Raw genomic sequence first — 14,315 nt, 5'->3', positions numbered from 1 at the left:
TTTGCACATCAACAGTTTTTTTATAAATTATTCTAGCACACCTGACAGCCATCAACAGTATTCGTTTCTCATGGAATTAGCGCCAGTACTTAGTAGTTATGATCACCCCTCTTGGCATGATTAAAGTACAGTTCTCTGTGCTTTTGCCCATTAACCTAGTGCACATGGGCATTCTGAGGCACTGTTGCAACTGCCTCATGTACACAGTCAACCCTTTCCTCTAAACTCCCAACGCACAGACCTGTGAAAGATGCCCCTATATCACCAAATTAGATGATATGCACTCTCCAGCGAGACTGGACTAGCTGGTCAAGAGGAGAAGGGTCAACACCTGCAACACACCACACTGAACGCATACACCTCCAGAAAACACACCATCACAGCTCTGACATACAAACAATAACCACAGACACACCTTCACAGAGGCACTCAATAGATATTTAACCAAACAGCGGAGACCACCAAGTCAGACATCCACACGTCCACTACAACACAGCACAAACCACAGGACACATAACTCATCTACACAGTGTGCCCCTCAACCTAAGCCCCAAAGGCTAACTACCTTGCCTGATACAGTAATCATAGGTGACTCAATAGTAAGGCACACAGATGTCCCATTCACTAGGTTGAAAATGGAGGAGGTAACAGTCAGCTGTCTATCAGATGCCAGAATCCAAATCATAACGCACCCAGTCAGGTCACTCCACAACAGCTACAAGTGTGATTTTGTCATCATTCATGTGTGTGTGAATGACCTGAGACATACCTCCATGGACTATTTGAAAAGAGACATGGTGGAGCTCTCAGATTATGTGGGCCAAGCAGGTATGACAGTAGCCCTGAGCAGTATACTACTGTCACCCAGAATGTTACTGCAGTACAAACAACAAATGATTGACTTCAACAATTGGCTTAAGTATCTGGTGTCACTCTCATAGGATCCAGAATCTGTCTGCTTGGGATGACATGACTGACAGACTACAATAGCTTGCCAGAGATGGCCTGCATCTGTCATCCCTGGGTTTCCAGGTACTGGCTAAGTGTCTTGCCACCCCTTTAGTGCCTTTATAGGTAGTGTTCCAAATGAAATTACCACTCTAACAGCTATACATTTATGCAATCAGAGGGTCATGCTGCTCAACATTGGACATCTACATTCCGAGATGCAGCCACTCGAAGCACTCCTCACAATGGAGAACATTCACATTTGTGCTATAACTGAGACCTGGTTTACAGCAGCAGACAGCACCCCAGCACTACCAGCCTATAACTCATTCCACACCTGTCAGCCCCAAAACATGGACCACAGCTCCAGAGGCAGTGGTGTCTCCATATTAATAACAGATATGCACACATCCAGATTAGTATCCCAGCATAATGTATCTGAGATACTTCAGATACAACTGACATTGGTAATAGTGCAATCCAGGTCATAGCCTGCTATAGGTCCCCATCCATGTTCCTAGACTCTTAATCCACATTCCTTAACACCCTGGAATCTATCAAGGTCCAACCCAACACTCTCTTAGTAAGAGAGTTCAACTACCCCTCCATCAACTGGGAAGGATACTCAAGCATCAATGCACTGGCCAAATGCTTCCTGGAATTCATCACTTCCAATGCCATGGACCAGCTCATTCTGACACCCAGTAGAGGAAGCAACATCCTTGACCTGTGTTGATTACTAACATATGGGACCATTGCTTAACAAAAGTAGTCAATCGCTACCTGGTCAGATTCAAATTAGAGTAATCACCATAGAAATCTACATCTCACCCACATCCCCCGCAAAGGTAACCACCTTGAAAAGCTGACTTTAGACTCATAAGAACAGAGGTGGCTAACTTCACAGCACCCATGCCAATGGAAAATACCTGCATGACTGTCGAGTCATACACAAATGCACTGTACAAACATGTACATCAATGCATGAAACTAACCATACCCAACAGAACCATGACACTCTCCTCCAAACACTGGAGGTCAATCTGGTGGTCCCCTGTCATTAATAACCTGTACAACAGAAGGAAAACATTGTTGCAGAAAAAGGAGGAGTCCCAAGAGTGGTAATACTCCCTTATTAGCCTCAACAACAACTTGAGATCCCTCATGAAATCATATAAAGCTGCCTATGATGGCAGAATATCAGCAGACACTGACAACAATCACAAATCCTTTGATAGTTGCATCAAGAACCTCCACACTAATACCCAGAAGTGCTCTGAGTTACTGTACAATGCTACCTCCTTTACTGAGCCAACAGATATTGCCAACATTCTTGCCAACATATTCAGTGCCAGCTTTAACTCTCTGTCCCCCAGGGGAACAATCAGAATGACAGGAGTATGACAGGCACCCAGGATTACTGCCACCCAGGTCACACCTGCATTGTTCATGGGCAAAAATACAGCTTCTATGGGACCCCACATTATCCCTGGCTGTGTTCTACATGAACTACAAAGATACCTGGCAACACATCTGTGTGCCCTGTTCAGTCACAGCCTCACCTCAGGCTTTGGCCTTCCCAAATGGCACACTGCTACAGTCATCCCTGTCCATAAAGGCGTGGCAACTACAGACCCTGGGAATTAGCCCGATGAGTCTGATATGTACAGCTATGGAGTACATCATCAGGGACCTGATAAAAAAAACATATAGGTAATCTTCTAACTCTGGACCCCACACAGTTTGGCTTTGTGAAAGGGAGATCATACCTGCTCAACTTGGCTGACTTCTTTGAGTCAGTCACCAGGGCTGTGTATGACAGTAAGGCACTGAATACAGCCTACACCAGTTTGACCAAGGTTCTTGATATGATTCCTCAGTCAGAAATTATGGATGAACCCTCCAAACTAGGCATCATCTCCTATATCACTAGGGGGGTTGCAAACTGGCTCACAGAAAGAACACACAGTGTGAAAGTAGCAAGCTCCAAGTCAGATTGGCAGCCAGTCACGAGTGGAGTCCCACAGGGATCAGTCCTGAGTACTCTCCTGTTCAGCATCTACTTCTAAGGAGTCCAGGACAACACAAAGGAACTCTGGCTGACCAAGTTCACAGACAACTGCAAGCTGGGAACCATCATTTACTCCACAAGTGATACAGACATCCTACAGAAAGGCCTCACTGAGACCACTGACTGGTGTGGAAACCATGGCCTGAAGCTCAACACCATAAAATGCATTATCAGCCCCTTTGGTAAAATCTCAGTTCCCACTAAGTACCACATCGATGGGAGCCCACTGAACACTGTAGGCATTATTAGAGATCTGGGGCACAGGTTGACAGCAACCTCTCCTTTAACCACCACATTGCCACTGTGGTCAAGAAATCCTTATATGTGCCACATCTCACTACCAAAGGTTTTGCATCCAGGAAGAAAGAGATCATCATTTCTGTGTACTCTTCCCTCATTAGACTAATCATCAAGTATAATGGCCCATTTGGCATATACCTCAGTAGACACCTGCAACAGCTGGAGAGGCCACAGAAGTACCTCACAGCAAGGATCTTAGGCATTAAACACATGTCCTACACAGACTCAAAAGACTCCAGCTATTCTCTGTCTCATATCATTGTTTAGAGGTGATCTCTGCTTGACTTGCAAAGCCATGTCTGACCCAGCTCTTTCACAAATGCTACATCTAAAGACATCCCAAGCTCCCTACACCACACACTGCAGGGATCTCGACCTTATTACCACAATCAACACAACATGCTGGAGGGACAGGCTCCTCACTCAGAGACTGCACATTCCCTGGAATAGACTTCCCATACATGTCAAGCAAAGCACCTAGATTACCCTGTTGCAGAGATATCTTGATGAGTGGATGAGTAATAGAAAGTTCACCCCAGGGTTTACTCCAGTGGCTCTACTTGATGGAAGCACTAGGAACTAATGTCAGGTGGCACAATGGCAGGGTACCTCTATGGTATAGGCTTGTAACAGCTCCAGGGCCATTAGCCTAGTACACACCTATGAACCTATGATGGGAGTGACATTGGCATGACTGATAAAGTATGCCAGTGGGTGGGGAACTTATCAAAATACTTCTTCCTACAAACATAGACATTTTCACACACACATACACCCACACACACATTTCCCAGATCTGAGAGTAGAACCACTGCCTATCTAGTTATTTGAACTATAGTGTTACAGTTATTGCACATGCTACAGAGCTTAGTGGGCTGACACCTGACCAAAGGTGATGATAAGGGGAATGACATCAGCAGGACTGATAAAGTAAGGCAGTGGGTGGGAGACTTATCAAAATACTTTTTCTTACAAACATGCACACACAATCATTTGCCAGATCTGAGATTATAACCCCTGTCTAACTAGTGATTTGTACTATAGTGTATGCAGTTATCACATGCACTACAGAGCTTACTGGACTGACAACTGGCCAAAGGTTATGATAAGGGGAATGACATCAGCAGGAGTGATAAAGTAGGGCAGTGGGTGGGAGACTTATCAAAATACTTCTTACAAACATACACACACACTTTTGCCAGATCTGAGATTAGAACCCTTGTCTAGCTTGTGATTTGTACTGTAGTTTTACACAGTTATCACACATGCTACAGAGCATACTGGGCTGACAACTGGCTAAAGGTGCTGATAAGGGGAATTACATCAGCAGGACTGATAAACTGGGTACTGGCAATTGTTGTGGGTGGGAATGACCTGTTTCACTTACAAACAAACACACACACCCTCTCTCTCACATACACAGCTGTCTGACACACACATACACACACACACACACACACACACACACACACACACACACACACACACACACACACACACACACACACACAAGTATTGAGATTAGAACCCCTACCTATCTAGTTATCTGTACTATAGTGTTATGCAGTTATCACACAGGCTGCAAAGCTTATCGGGATGATCAGTGTCCAATGGTACTTCTAAGGTGAATGAAAGCAGCAGATCATGTGAAGTAGGCCAACGTGAAGTGTACTGAGTGGGAAGAGTCTCCTAATGCTTGGACCTATGAAGGCACACACGCACACACACACACACACACACACACACACACACACACACACACACACACACACACACACACACAAACACACACACAGGCAGGTGATGTGATATTATAAACTCATCCTCAGTACTGTTACACAATGGGGCTCACCTTTTATGCTGGCACGTGCAACTGTTTACAACTGGTATACTAGTGTCCACAGCAGGACCTCACTGTATGCCATTCAGAGTATCCATGTGTGTGACTCACTCTGTCTGTGTCCCCCTGTGTGTCTCTTTGTATCACTGTCTGTCTCTCAGTTTCCTACATCTATGTGTGTGTATGCTTGACATATGTTGTCTGTTGCCCATATATATGTGTGTGTGTATCTCATGCAACAGATACAATTATAGCACATATGGGCCACCTACAGCTAGCTGAGGGTAATCATGTCTGATGTGTGTGTGTGTGTGAGGGGGGGATAGTTTAGGTGTACATAGCTGTCTGTATGCAAGAACATATATACAGAATACAGTCATATATTCCGATGTGGGTTCCAACATCTCCTGTGATTCTCTAAGTGAAGGAGCATGCTCAGTGTGACCTTCTATAGTTTGGGTGGGACTCCATTCCAGAGATAGGTGTACTCCAGTCCAGGATTTTGTGTACTACAGCCATACCTCTCAGGAGTACACAACACTTTCCGCAGGGTACTTGTTTTGTTTAGCAGACATTTTCTGACATATTTGTAGTCTGAAACTGCAATGTACTGTGTCATTACCTAGTGCCAGACATCCTCAGGTCATCACAGTACTTTACCAGAGGAATACTAGTTGTATGATACATAGACTAATATTATGAGGGCAGCTATGTAAATTCTTGCCCAACAAGGCCATTTGTGAGGTGTGGCTACAGCCAGTGTAGTAATGCCACACAGCTGTGTAAACAGTCCAGCAACCTGGTGATATACTGGATGGGGATCTCCTGCTTGTGTGGTATCTTTCTAACCTGAGATGTCATATCCTTGTGTGTGCATACCTCTGACCTGTACATTTTTTGGCAGGATGTCCAGGTGTTTGCTAGAGGTTTCATCCTTTGTACGTAAACTTGTGTTTTTATGGCAAGTTGGTTACATATAATTGAACTGTGATGTTACAAAATAATACAGACATTACTGTTTCAGAATATATAACCTTCAGACCATTAACGCTACTGCAAACTCCTCACCCTACCAACATTCTCAGTATGTAAATGTGATATTTACAACACATGCCTATCATTGTGTCTTTGTTCCACTTTTATTTCTGCCCTTGTCCAGACATCTTGCTGTCAGAGGTTGGGAGTTATAAGTGTGGGTACAGAGTGCATTCAGCTGTGCAGGCATGTCCATTATTTGTAAAAGCATACATAAGAAAAAGGATTATTGAGAATGACCACTGGAAACAGTACCACTAAGCACTTATATTCACAAAAGCCTTGGCACCTCTTCTACACATCCTTCAAGATGTCACTAATATGTGTAGCATATTCCACATAGCACTGTGACTTCCAGGTATGTTAGTGGCAGAACAGTGGGTGTCACTGACATGCATCACAGTTGACACTGCAGTGATCTGCACATGGTCCTGTCAAAGGTAGCACTGTACCTAGGCCAGTACAAGACAACTGCCAGGAGAATGTGCTGGCCAGATCCAGACAGTATTAACCACACATTGGCATAGCTCACTGACCCCTGCATATTGTGGACAGGCAACATGTTTTCATGCGCATTAGTTGGTAAAGCCCTGCCAATATGTGCTATGCTGCTATTTCCATGCAAACATATTTGTTACTGCATTTGTGTGGGTATACAGGGGCACACCTGTCAACTGTACACATTTGCACAGATTGTGCTGATATTTGCTTTACATTTTGGTTCCATTTACCATACTATTGTGCCCTGTCTTGGGGACTAGATGCATATCAGTAAAGAGCCCAGGTCAGAGTGTACTGGCATACATTTGAGTTTTAGACTTTTTACCCTTCATAGCCTTACTGCAACTTGCAGGTCCTGCTGTGCTATCACTGTGAGAGTCTGTAGGGGTTTAACTCAACATTGCCGCCATTTGTGTGCCTTTACCAGACATTTCTATTGGGTTTTCTACAGCTGGCTTGCTGTGTAGGTGTGAGGGGTGGTTATGGGACCCCCACCCTGACATCCATACCTGTGACCTATGACCTCCTCAGTTATTTGTCCCCACACATAAACTGCAGTGGGATTTGCCACCTTGGGTACTACTGCATAGTGTGTGGAGGCCAGTTTTGGTCAGACATTTCCTGGTGTCCCACATAGCTGTCAGTTGTATACTGCTATCCCAGTGGGCCACCCCAGTCCCTTGCATGCATGCAGCATTACCATATATATGCTAGCAGAACATACTATTCCATTCATTTATTATTAAGAAAACTGACTTAACTTGTGCTTGCAGCAGTTGAAAGGACAGTGCTTGTGAGCCACCTATGTTGGTTGCACACAGTACACTGCCTATACATGGTAAGTTACAGGCAATGTGATGTGTGTGTCATGCATTTTACTGTGTGTGCGAGTCAGAGAGAGGTGTCAGTCCCTGGGGTCCCTACAGTGTCACTGTGTGTGCTATGCATTGTCTCTTTTCCAAGGCATAAGTATACTGGGCACTCCTCTGTCTGCCTACAGGAGCAGGCTCAGGGGCCTCCTCCTGTGAGTCCCTCTGTGCCTGTGGGGACCTTGGAAATGGTGATGGGCTGTGTGGCCCTTCCCCGTGCTTTTCCTGCTGCAGTTGTTTTTAAAGGATCATATTGTGTAGCATGACATATACTATGAACATGTGTGCACATGTGACTGGAGAGTACTGCAAAGCTCCACCAGATATGTCAATGCAGCAGAACTGTGACTTGAGCATCCCAAACACATCCTCTATAATGATCTTGGTTTGTGCATGTGCCTCATTATGGCATTCTTGTGTGGGTGTGTGTGCATTTCTGATGGGTGTCTCATCCATGGCTCTGGTGCATAGCCAGCATCCACCACCAGATGGCCATATGGGATGCCCCCTCTGGCAAATGCCTGGTACACCTGTGATGAATGCCAGATGTGGGAGTTGTGATAGCTTCCAGGGCTGCCAGCACACACATTCATGATAATGCCCTGGGCATTACATATGACCTGGCAGCTGATGGAGGGGAAGCCCTTGCAGTTTATGTAGACCCTATGCTGTTCACTGGGTGGTGCTTTGATGTGGATGTGCGTGCAGTCTATGGCACCCAGTACTTCTGGGTATTCTGCTACATGGTGGAAGAGATGCATACTGCTGGTCCTCTCCTCACAGGTGTTGGGGAAGTAAATGTGCTCACCGGCATGTGGTAGCATGGCATCCAGGAACTGGTGAAGTACCCTGGATGCAGATGCCTGTGAGACCCCCATGATGTCCCCAGTAGGTCTTTAGAAAGTACCTGTAGCTAGAATTCTTAAGGCTACACATACCTTGGTATCCACTGGGATGGGTTCCCCTCTGTTGGTTCTAGCTCTGAGTTGAGGCCAGCACAGCTCAGTGATTTGCTGAAGTATGTCTCTGTCCACCCTGTAGTGCTCCACTATCTCCAGGTCATGTAGCCCCTGGTAGGTTACCCTGGGTCTAAACACTCTTCTCCTACTCCTTGGTCTGTATTATTGTGTGCTTTGCATGGCCCATTGTGAGTTGCAAAAGCCCCATATTAGTGATTTCTACTTCATTTCTCCTTTATTGTGCTGTTGCCCTTTATTTTTTTTTACATCTCCTCCCATTTTCAGCTATGCAGCCACCTGCCAGCTGTATCACTGAGTGCTTTTAATGGCCCATTGTGGGTTGCAGAATCCCATATTGCTTATTTCTACTGCATTTCCCTTGTTCTGCTATTTCCTTTCTTTTTTCCTATATGCTTCCTGTTTAAGCCCCATACCTAGTGTAAACAGCAAGAAATGGCCTTCCCCTGGGTGTGAACATGCTCCTCAGTTCATGGAATAAGACTATACTGCCTCAGACACACCCCTTGCTTAGCTGTGCTTACCTAAGCACAAATCCGGGCAACGGAGATCCAATGTGCTTAGAGCAAGCATGACACACCCCCTTTTCATGTTAGTTGCTCCTCCTGCCAACACGATGGTGTTACGATGGTGTTACAGCACCTACATGGTTAGGTGCAGTGTGACACTTACAAGAATTTTGTGATTCAGTGTAAGTCCCCCCATTAACATACCCCACTGCCTTAATCCGTAGTTACTGCACTACACTTTCCCCTTAGCAACCATTCTTCCCTGCCATTGTTTTGATTCTGCTTGCCATTGAGTATAACGGCAAAATGCAGGTTTCCCTTAAAATGGACTTTTCACATTATTACTTTTATTTTCCCCACAATCCCATTTGCGTGGTGCTTCTCTATGCTTAAATGGCTGAGATCAGCCAAAAAATAATAAACTTTTATTTCTAATAAAATTAAACACTTTAATATGCCTATGGCCATATATTTGGCCATTGGCATGCCTAAAGATTAGGGTACATGCTTTTATTGGAGCTGTCATGGCTCCGTTTTCATTTTTGCAGAAATATATTTGGCTAGTAGCCAAATACATTTCTGTAGCTTACGCTTACATTTGCATGGTTTTCACCAGAAAATGAGGTAATTAGCATCCTGCATGGGTTTCTGTGCAGGAACAGTGTAGAGACACTTGTGCACATCAAAACAGCACGTTCCTGGATCGCTCAGTGGCCATATTCTGTGCAGGAGCAGCTACACTTCCCCTGCATGGAAAATTTAGCTTTGTGAATCCCAATAACTGTTTATTTCTTCACTTGGCTTTTTCTCATTCTAGTTTTGAAAAATCAACCTAAATAAAGTTGCTAGAGGAAAACATTGCTTATTCGAAAGTAATTTAACTTTTTCAATCAGAAAATTAAATATCTTTATTTAAAAAAAAAGATTTATTATAAAGAATTTTGAAATATCTATAGCAGTAATGAATATTAACTTTTTCATGCCAGTTTAAACCTCTAAGAACATTAGTACATTTCATGTATAAGAAACAGATGCTTAGATACAACTGCACTTTTATATAGTTCAAAAAGAGAGAGAGAGAGACAGAAAATATATAGCCTGAGTACATTTACTTTATATTTTGATTTATTCAATTAGTTATATATTAATATTTCCACAGACTTAATAATTCTTACAGGAACTACTAAAGATATTACACATAGTTAACTATGTGAAAGAAAACTAGGTTTATCTTTCCCCTGCTTAGAGCGAGCATCAATAAAGAAAGAATGTTTTCATAATGGCTCATTAGATAAGCAAGCAGATACAATATCTTTTTTGTCTGAAGAAGCTCTAGCGCTTAAACTATTTAATTTGAACAGCATTTGGCATGGAATCAAAACTAATACTGAAATAAAATATAATACTTGTAAGTTTCTAAGATACGCAACACATCAAATAAGATGCAAAGGTTTTATTAAAGCAGAGACCACCAGAAATGCTACAGAGTGCACACATACCTGTGAAGAAATGACTAATGAACATATGAAAGTAATGCCCTAAGGAGACTTTCTTTTGTTCTTGTCCAAGTGAACTTGTAAGTACAGTTATCATGAATGGTGATAGCTTAGTAATAAATAAATGCTATCATTAAATAATTATACTGTCTTCTACTTTAAAACTGGTCCTCACACTCTTTATTATACTTACTATTCACTCAGTGGTACAGAGGAAAATTATGTTAACACAATCACTTTTCACTAGCAAAGGACCAGGAACATGTATTAATTTAGAATTCTACAAAGAAAAATGATGTACAGATAAAATTATCTTTAACTTTAATCTTGTAAAGAAGTTGAAAATTTAAGCACATTTTTAAAAGATAAAATAGAACACTTATTATACAGTGATTAAGCACTTACTTGTATATGAATAGTTACCATAAACTGCTGAAACAAGATTAATAATTACATATACGAAATAGCTATTATAAAACTCTTCAAGACTCAGAGCACTGTACAAGAAATAAACCAACATGGAACTAAATTTATTTTAGCAGGTTGAGAAAATAAATCAGAAAAAATAACTGGACATTACTAAGAAAATGACTTAGCACATGATGTAGAACCTGTGGATTTTATAAGCTTATCACATTTAAGTGCATCATTTAAAACGATTAATGATAAATCAAATGACATCCTGTCATAACATGTTACAAAAATATTGCTGTTATAAACATTTGGATATTAAAAATAGATGATTATTATATAAAAAAGAAAGAGAATAATAATTACTAATTAAGAATTATATGAATTAGATACCAGATATGAAGTTATCTTAGTTAAATATTCTGTACAATTATTAACATTTTTTATAACAACTACTCTATGAAAATATTTTCTAATGGAAAGATTAACCCTGGGATTATTAAAGGTTACACTACATTTAAACTTAGGATATACTTTCTGTATTTAAGAACATCCCTACAATATTGCTTGTGCTGTCTATTCATTCAAAAAGGCTGCACTAAGTATACACCTAGTGTAGATTTAGTGGTGGTAACTTTTATGAATATATTACAAATTAACATGAATACAATACTTTTTGTGGTTGCCTCACAACAAGAGGGTCTCCTGTTCAATTCTCAGCTGGAGTGCGGGGAGTGTCTTCTGTGTGGAGTCTGCATGTCCTCCCCGCAGTTGGGTGGGCATTCGAAAGACATGCGTAAATGGGCGTGCCTTCGTTGAAGGTTGGATGTCGAGCTGGCACCTCAGCGTACGTGAAAATCTACTGTCAATCATTAGCAGACCGGAGTTCCACTGTGGCGACCCCCTAACCGGGAAAAGCTGAAAGACAACAACAACATGAATACTTTTGTGACCCCAGAATGTTAACACTGTATAAAACTTCTGAATAGTGGAACAAATATAAAATGCCTTTTTCAAAGAAGACTGTACAAGGAATATAAGGAAAGAAGTGGAATCCTTTCTGTTTAAACTCATGAAATATGGATGCTATTAGGGTTACCACCTGTCCCACTTTGTGAGGGACAGTCCCTTTTTGGGCAGTTGTGTCCTGCAAAAAAATTGTAAAAATATCAAATGTCCTGAGATATTAGGACAAAATTATTATATATATTTTATGTACTAGTTACATAAAATAGTTATTCTGTATCTAAAACACCTAAATGTTATAAGAAACAGAATAAACAACTGCAATGCTACAAGAATATGCTTTTATTTAGGCAAAAAGTGAAGTTCTGTCCCTTGTACTGGCCATGGGTATATTTTGGGCAGCAAAATCTGATGTTTGTACAACAATTGTCCCACTTTGGGCATTTGAAAAGGTGACAACCCTAGATGCTATATGATCTTATGACTTCTCTGTAGCTGGAATATTGTTGTTATTCTAGAAAATGGAAGAACTTCACTGCATTCATGCAAAATGAATCTAATCTTGTCAGAAATTTAACATTCTTATGTAAAATACTAGACAAAGAACCTCAACTCATACTACAAGACATAAACATGAAAATATTTGATTTCAGAATATGAATTATCAATTATAGATCATAACTTAATCTGGATGTACTATTTGTGATGTTTGACTGACTTTAACAGACATTATTACATAATCCATAACCGACTACAAGACACACTACTATACATAGTACATTAGTTATTAGCCATTAATTAAATGGTGAATGTCTTCCAATACTTAGTATAACTAAAGGAACTTTCTATTAAATAGTTTATTAAATAACATAACTTAAAGATATAAGATGTTATGCTATTAAAGGTTATTTAAAAATAACATGCTCATATTTTATATATATAGGTAGGTGTGTGTGTGTGTGTGTGTGTGTGTGTGTGTGTGTGTGTGTGTGTGTGTGTGTCTGTGTTGTGTCTGTATGTATGAAGTGTTACATTTTTGAATAATTAAAGTTATACAGCATTTAGAATACATGACAAATTTTAAGATCAAATTTCTATTCTATTCTATTCTGTTATATTATATTATATTTTGCTATTTTTATGTCTAAAAGCCTATCAGACTAACAACTCCAGATTAATAGTTTACGTACTGCAGAGCTCTGAGACCCTTAAATGAGAACTTATTTCTTAAAGTTTAGGCATAGCTTTGTGAGACTGGATAGTCTAGTGAATGCATTTGCTTCTAGACTGTGTTTTTTTTAATTCCATGTAATTAGTTAAGTTAATTCCTTTTAAATATAATCCATATAAAAATTGTTCATGCTTGTAATGTTTTTAAGTGTATCAGTTAATTATAAGAGGTGAGTTATCCTACTACTTAATTGTTTATACACATAGCAACATTAAACCTTTATGAACATTTTAATTATCTTCCATGGAGTTAATTTTATTATCTTTAAACATTAATGAACTAAATACTAAAAAAAAGAGCAAACCTTCTAAAATGCCTTGAAAGTAATAAAATATAACTTGCATTTCTTCATGAATTGCATATAAAACACTCTGACAAAATTATTTGAACCCCAAGTAAATATATTATACCAACACAATCTAGTTTTAAAAAGTAGAGAGAGAGAAGTTATGATATTATGGAGAAATAATATCCTAAAACATCAGAATGCATATAGCTTTAATTATCAAGAGGGCCATTATCACTGATAGTTATAAAATATAACAACAGATTATGAACTTTAGCTGATCTATACTGATTTCCTGGAATGGAAGCCAAATTAGATAAGAAATACCTAGATATTGTACTTAATAATGCTAAATGCAATTTAATAACAGGAGATAACTTCAATTGCTTATTAATCAATTCAGATTTCAGTACAATTTGAAAACTAAGATTAACAGCTACAGCTAAGGCTCAAACAAATTGGATACAAATCCTAAACTAAAAGACCCATTCCTAATGAAAGATTATAAATCTTTAAATTTTACAAATACTTCTTTTAGTCAAAGTATCCAAACTTGGATAGATAAACTCTTACTATCATAGGATATTGTTTGAAAATTGTTAACTTTAATATAATTCATTGTCTTTACTCAGATTACAATGCTCCTGTTATGAAATTTGAAGTAGCCTTTAAAAAATTACATTTGATGAATAGAATTCTTGCTTATATTATTAAATTTAAAGAATTTAAGCCTTGCGTTCTCTGAGAATTAGATTTTTTCATACAATTTAATAACACAGAAAAAATAAATAAATTCATTATATGGAGTTCTTTTAAGGCATATATTTAAAATCCCTAGCATGGCACAAAAAATGAAAGAATTGGGCAGGGAGTAG

The sequence above is a fragment of the Protopterus annectens genome, chromosome 3.part1, assembly GCF_019279795.1.
Source record: "Protopterus annectens isolate FY-2018-M chromosome 3.part1, PAN1.0, whole genome shotgun sequence".
Classification (NCBI taxonomy): Eukaryota; Metazoa; Chordata; order Ceratodontiformes; family Protopteridae; genus Protopterus; species Protopterus annectens.
This window is presented reverse-complemented; position numbering follows the sequence as displayed.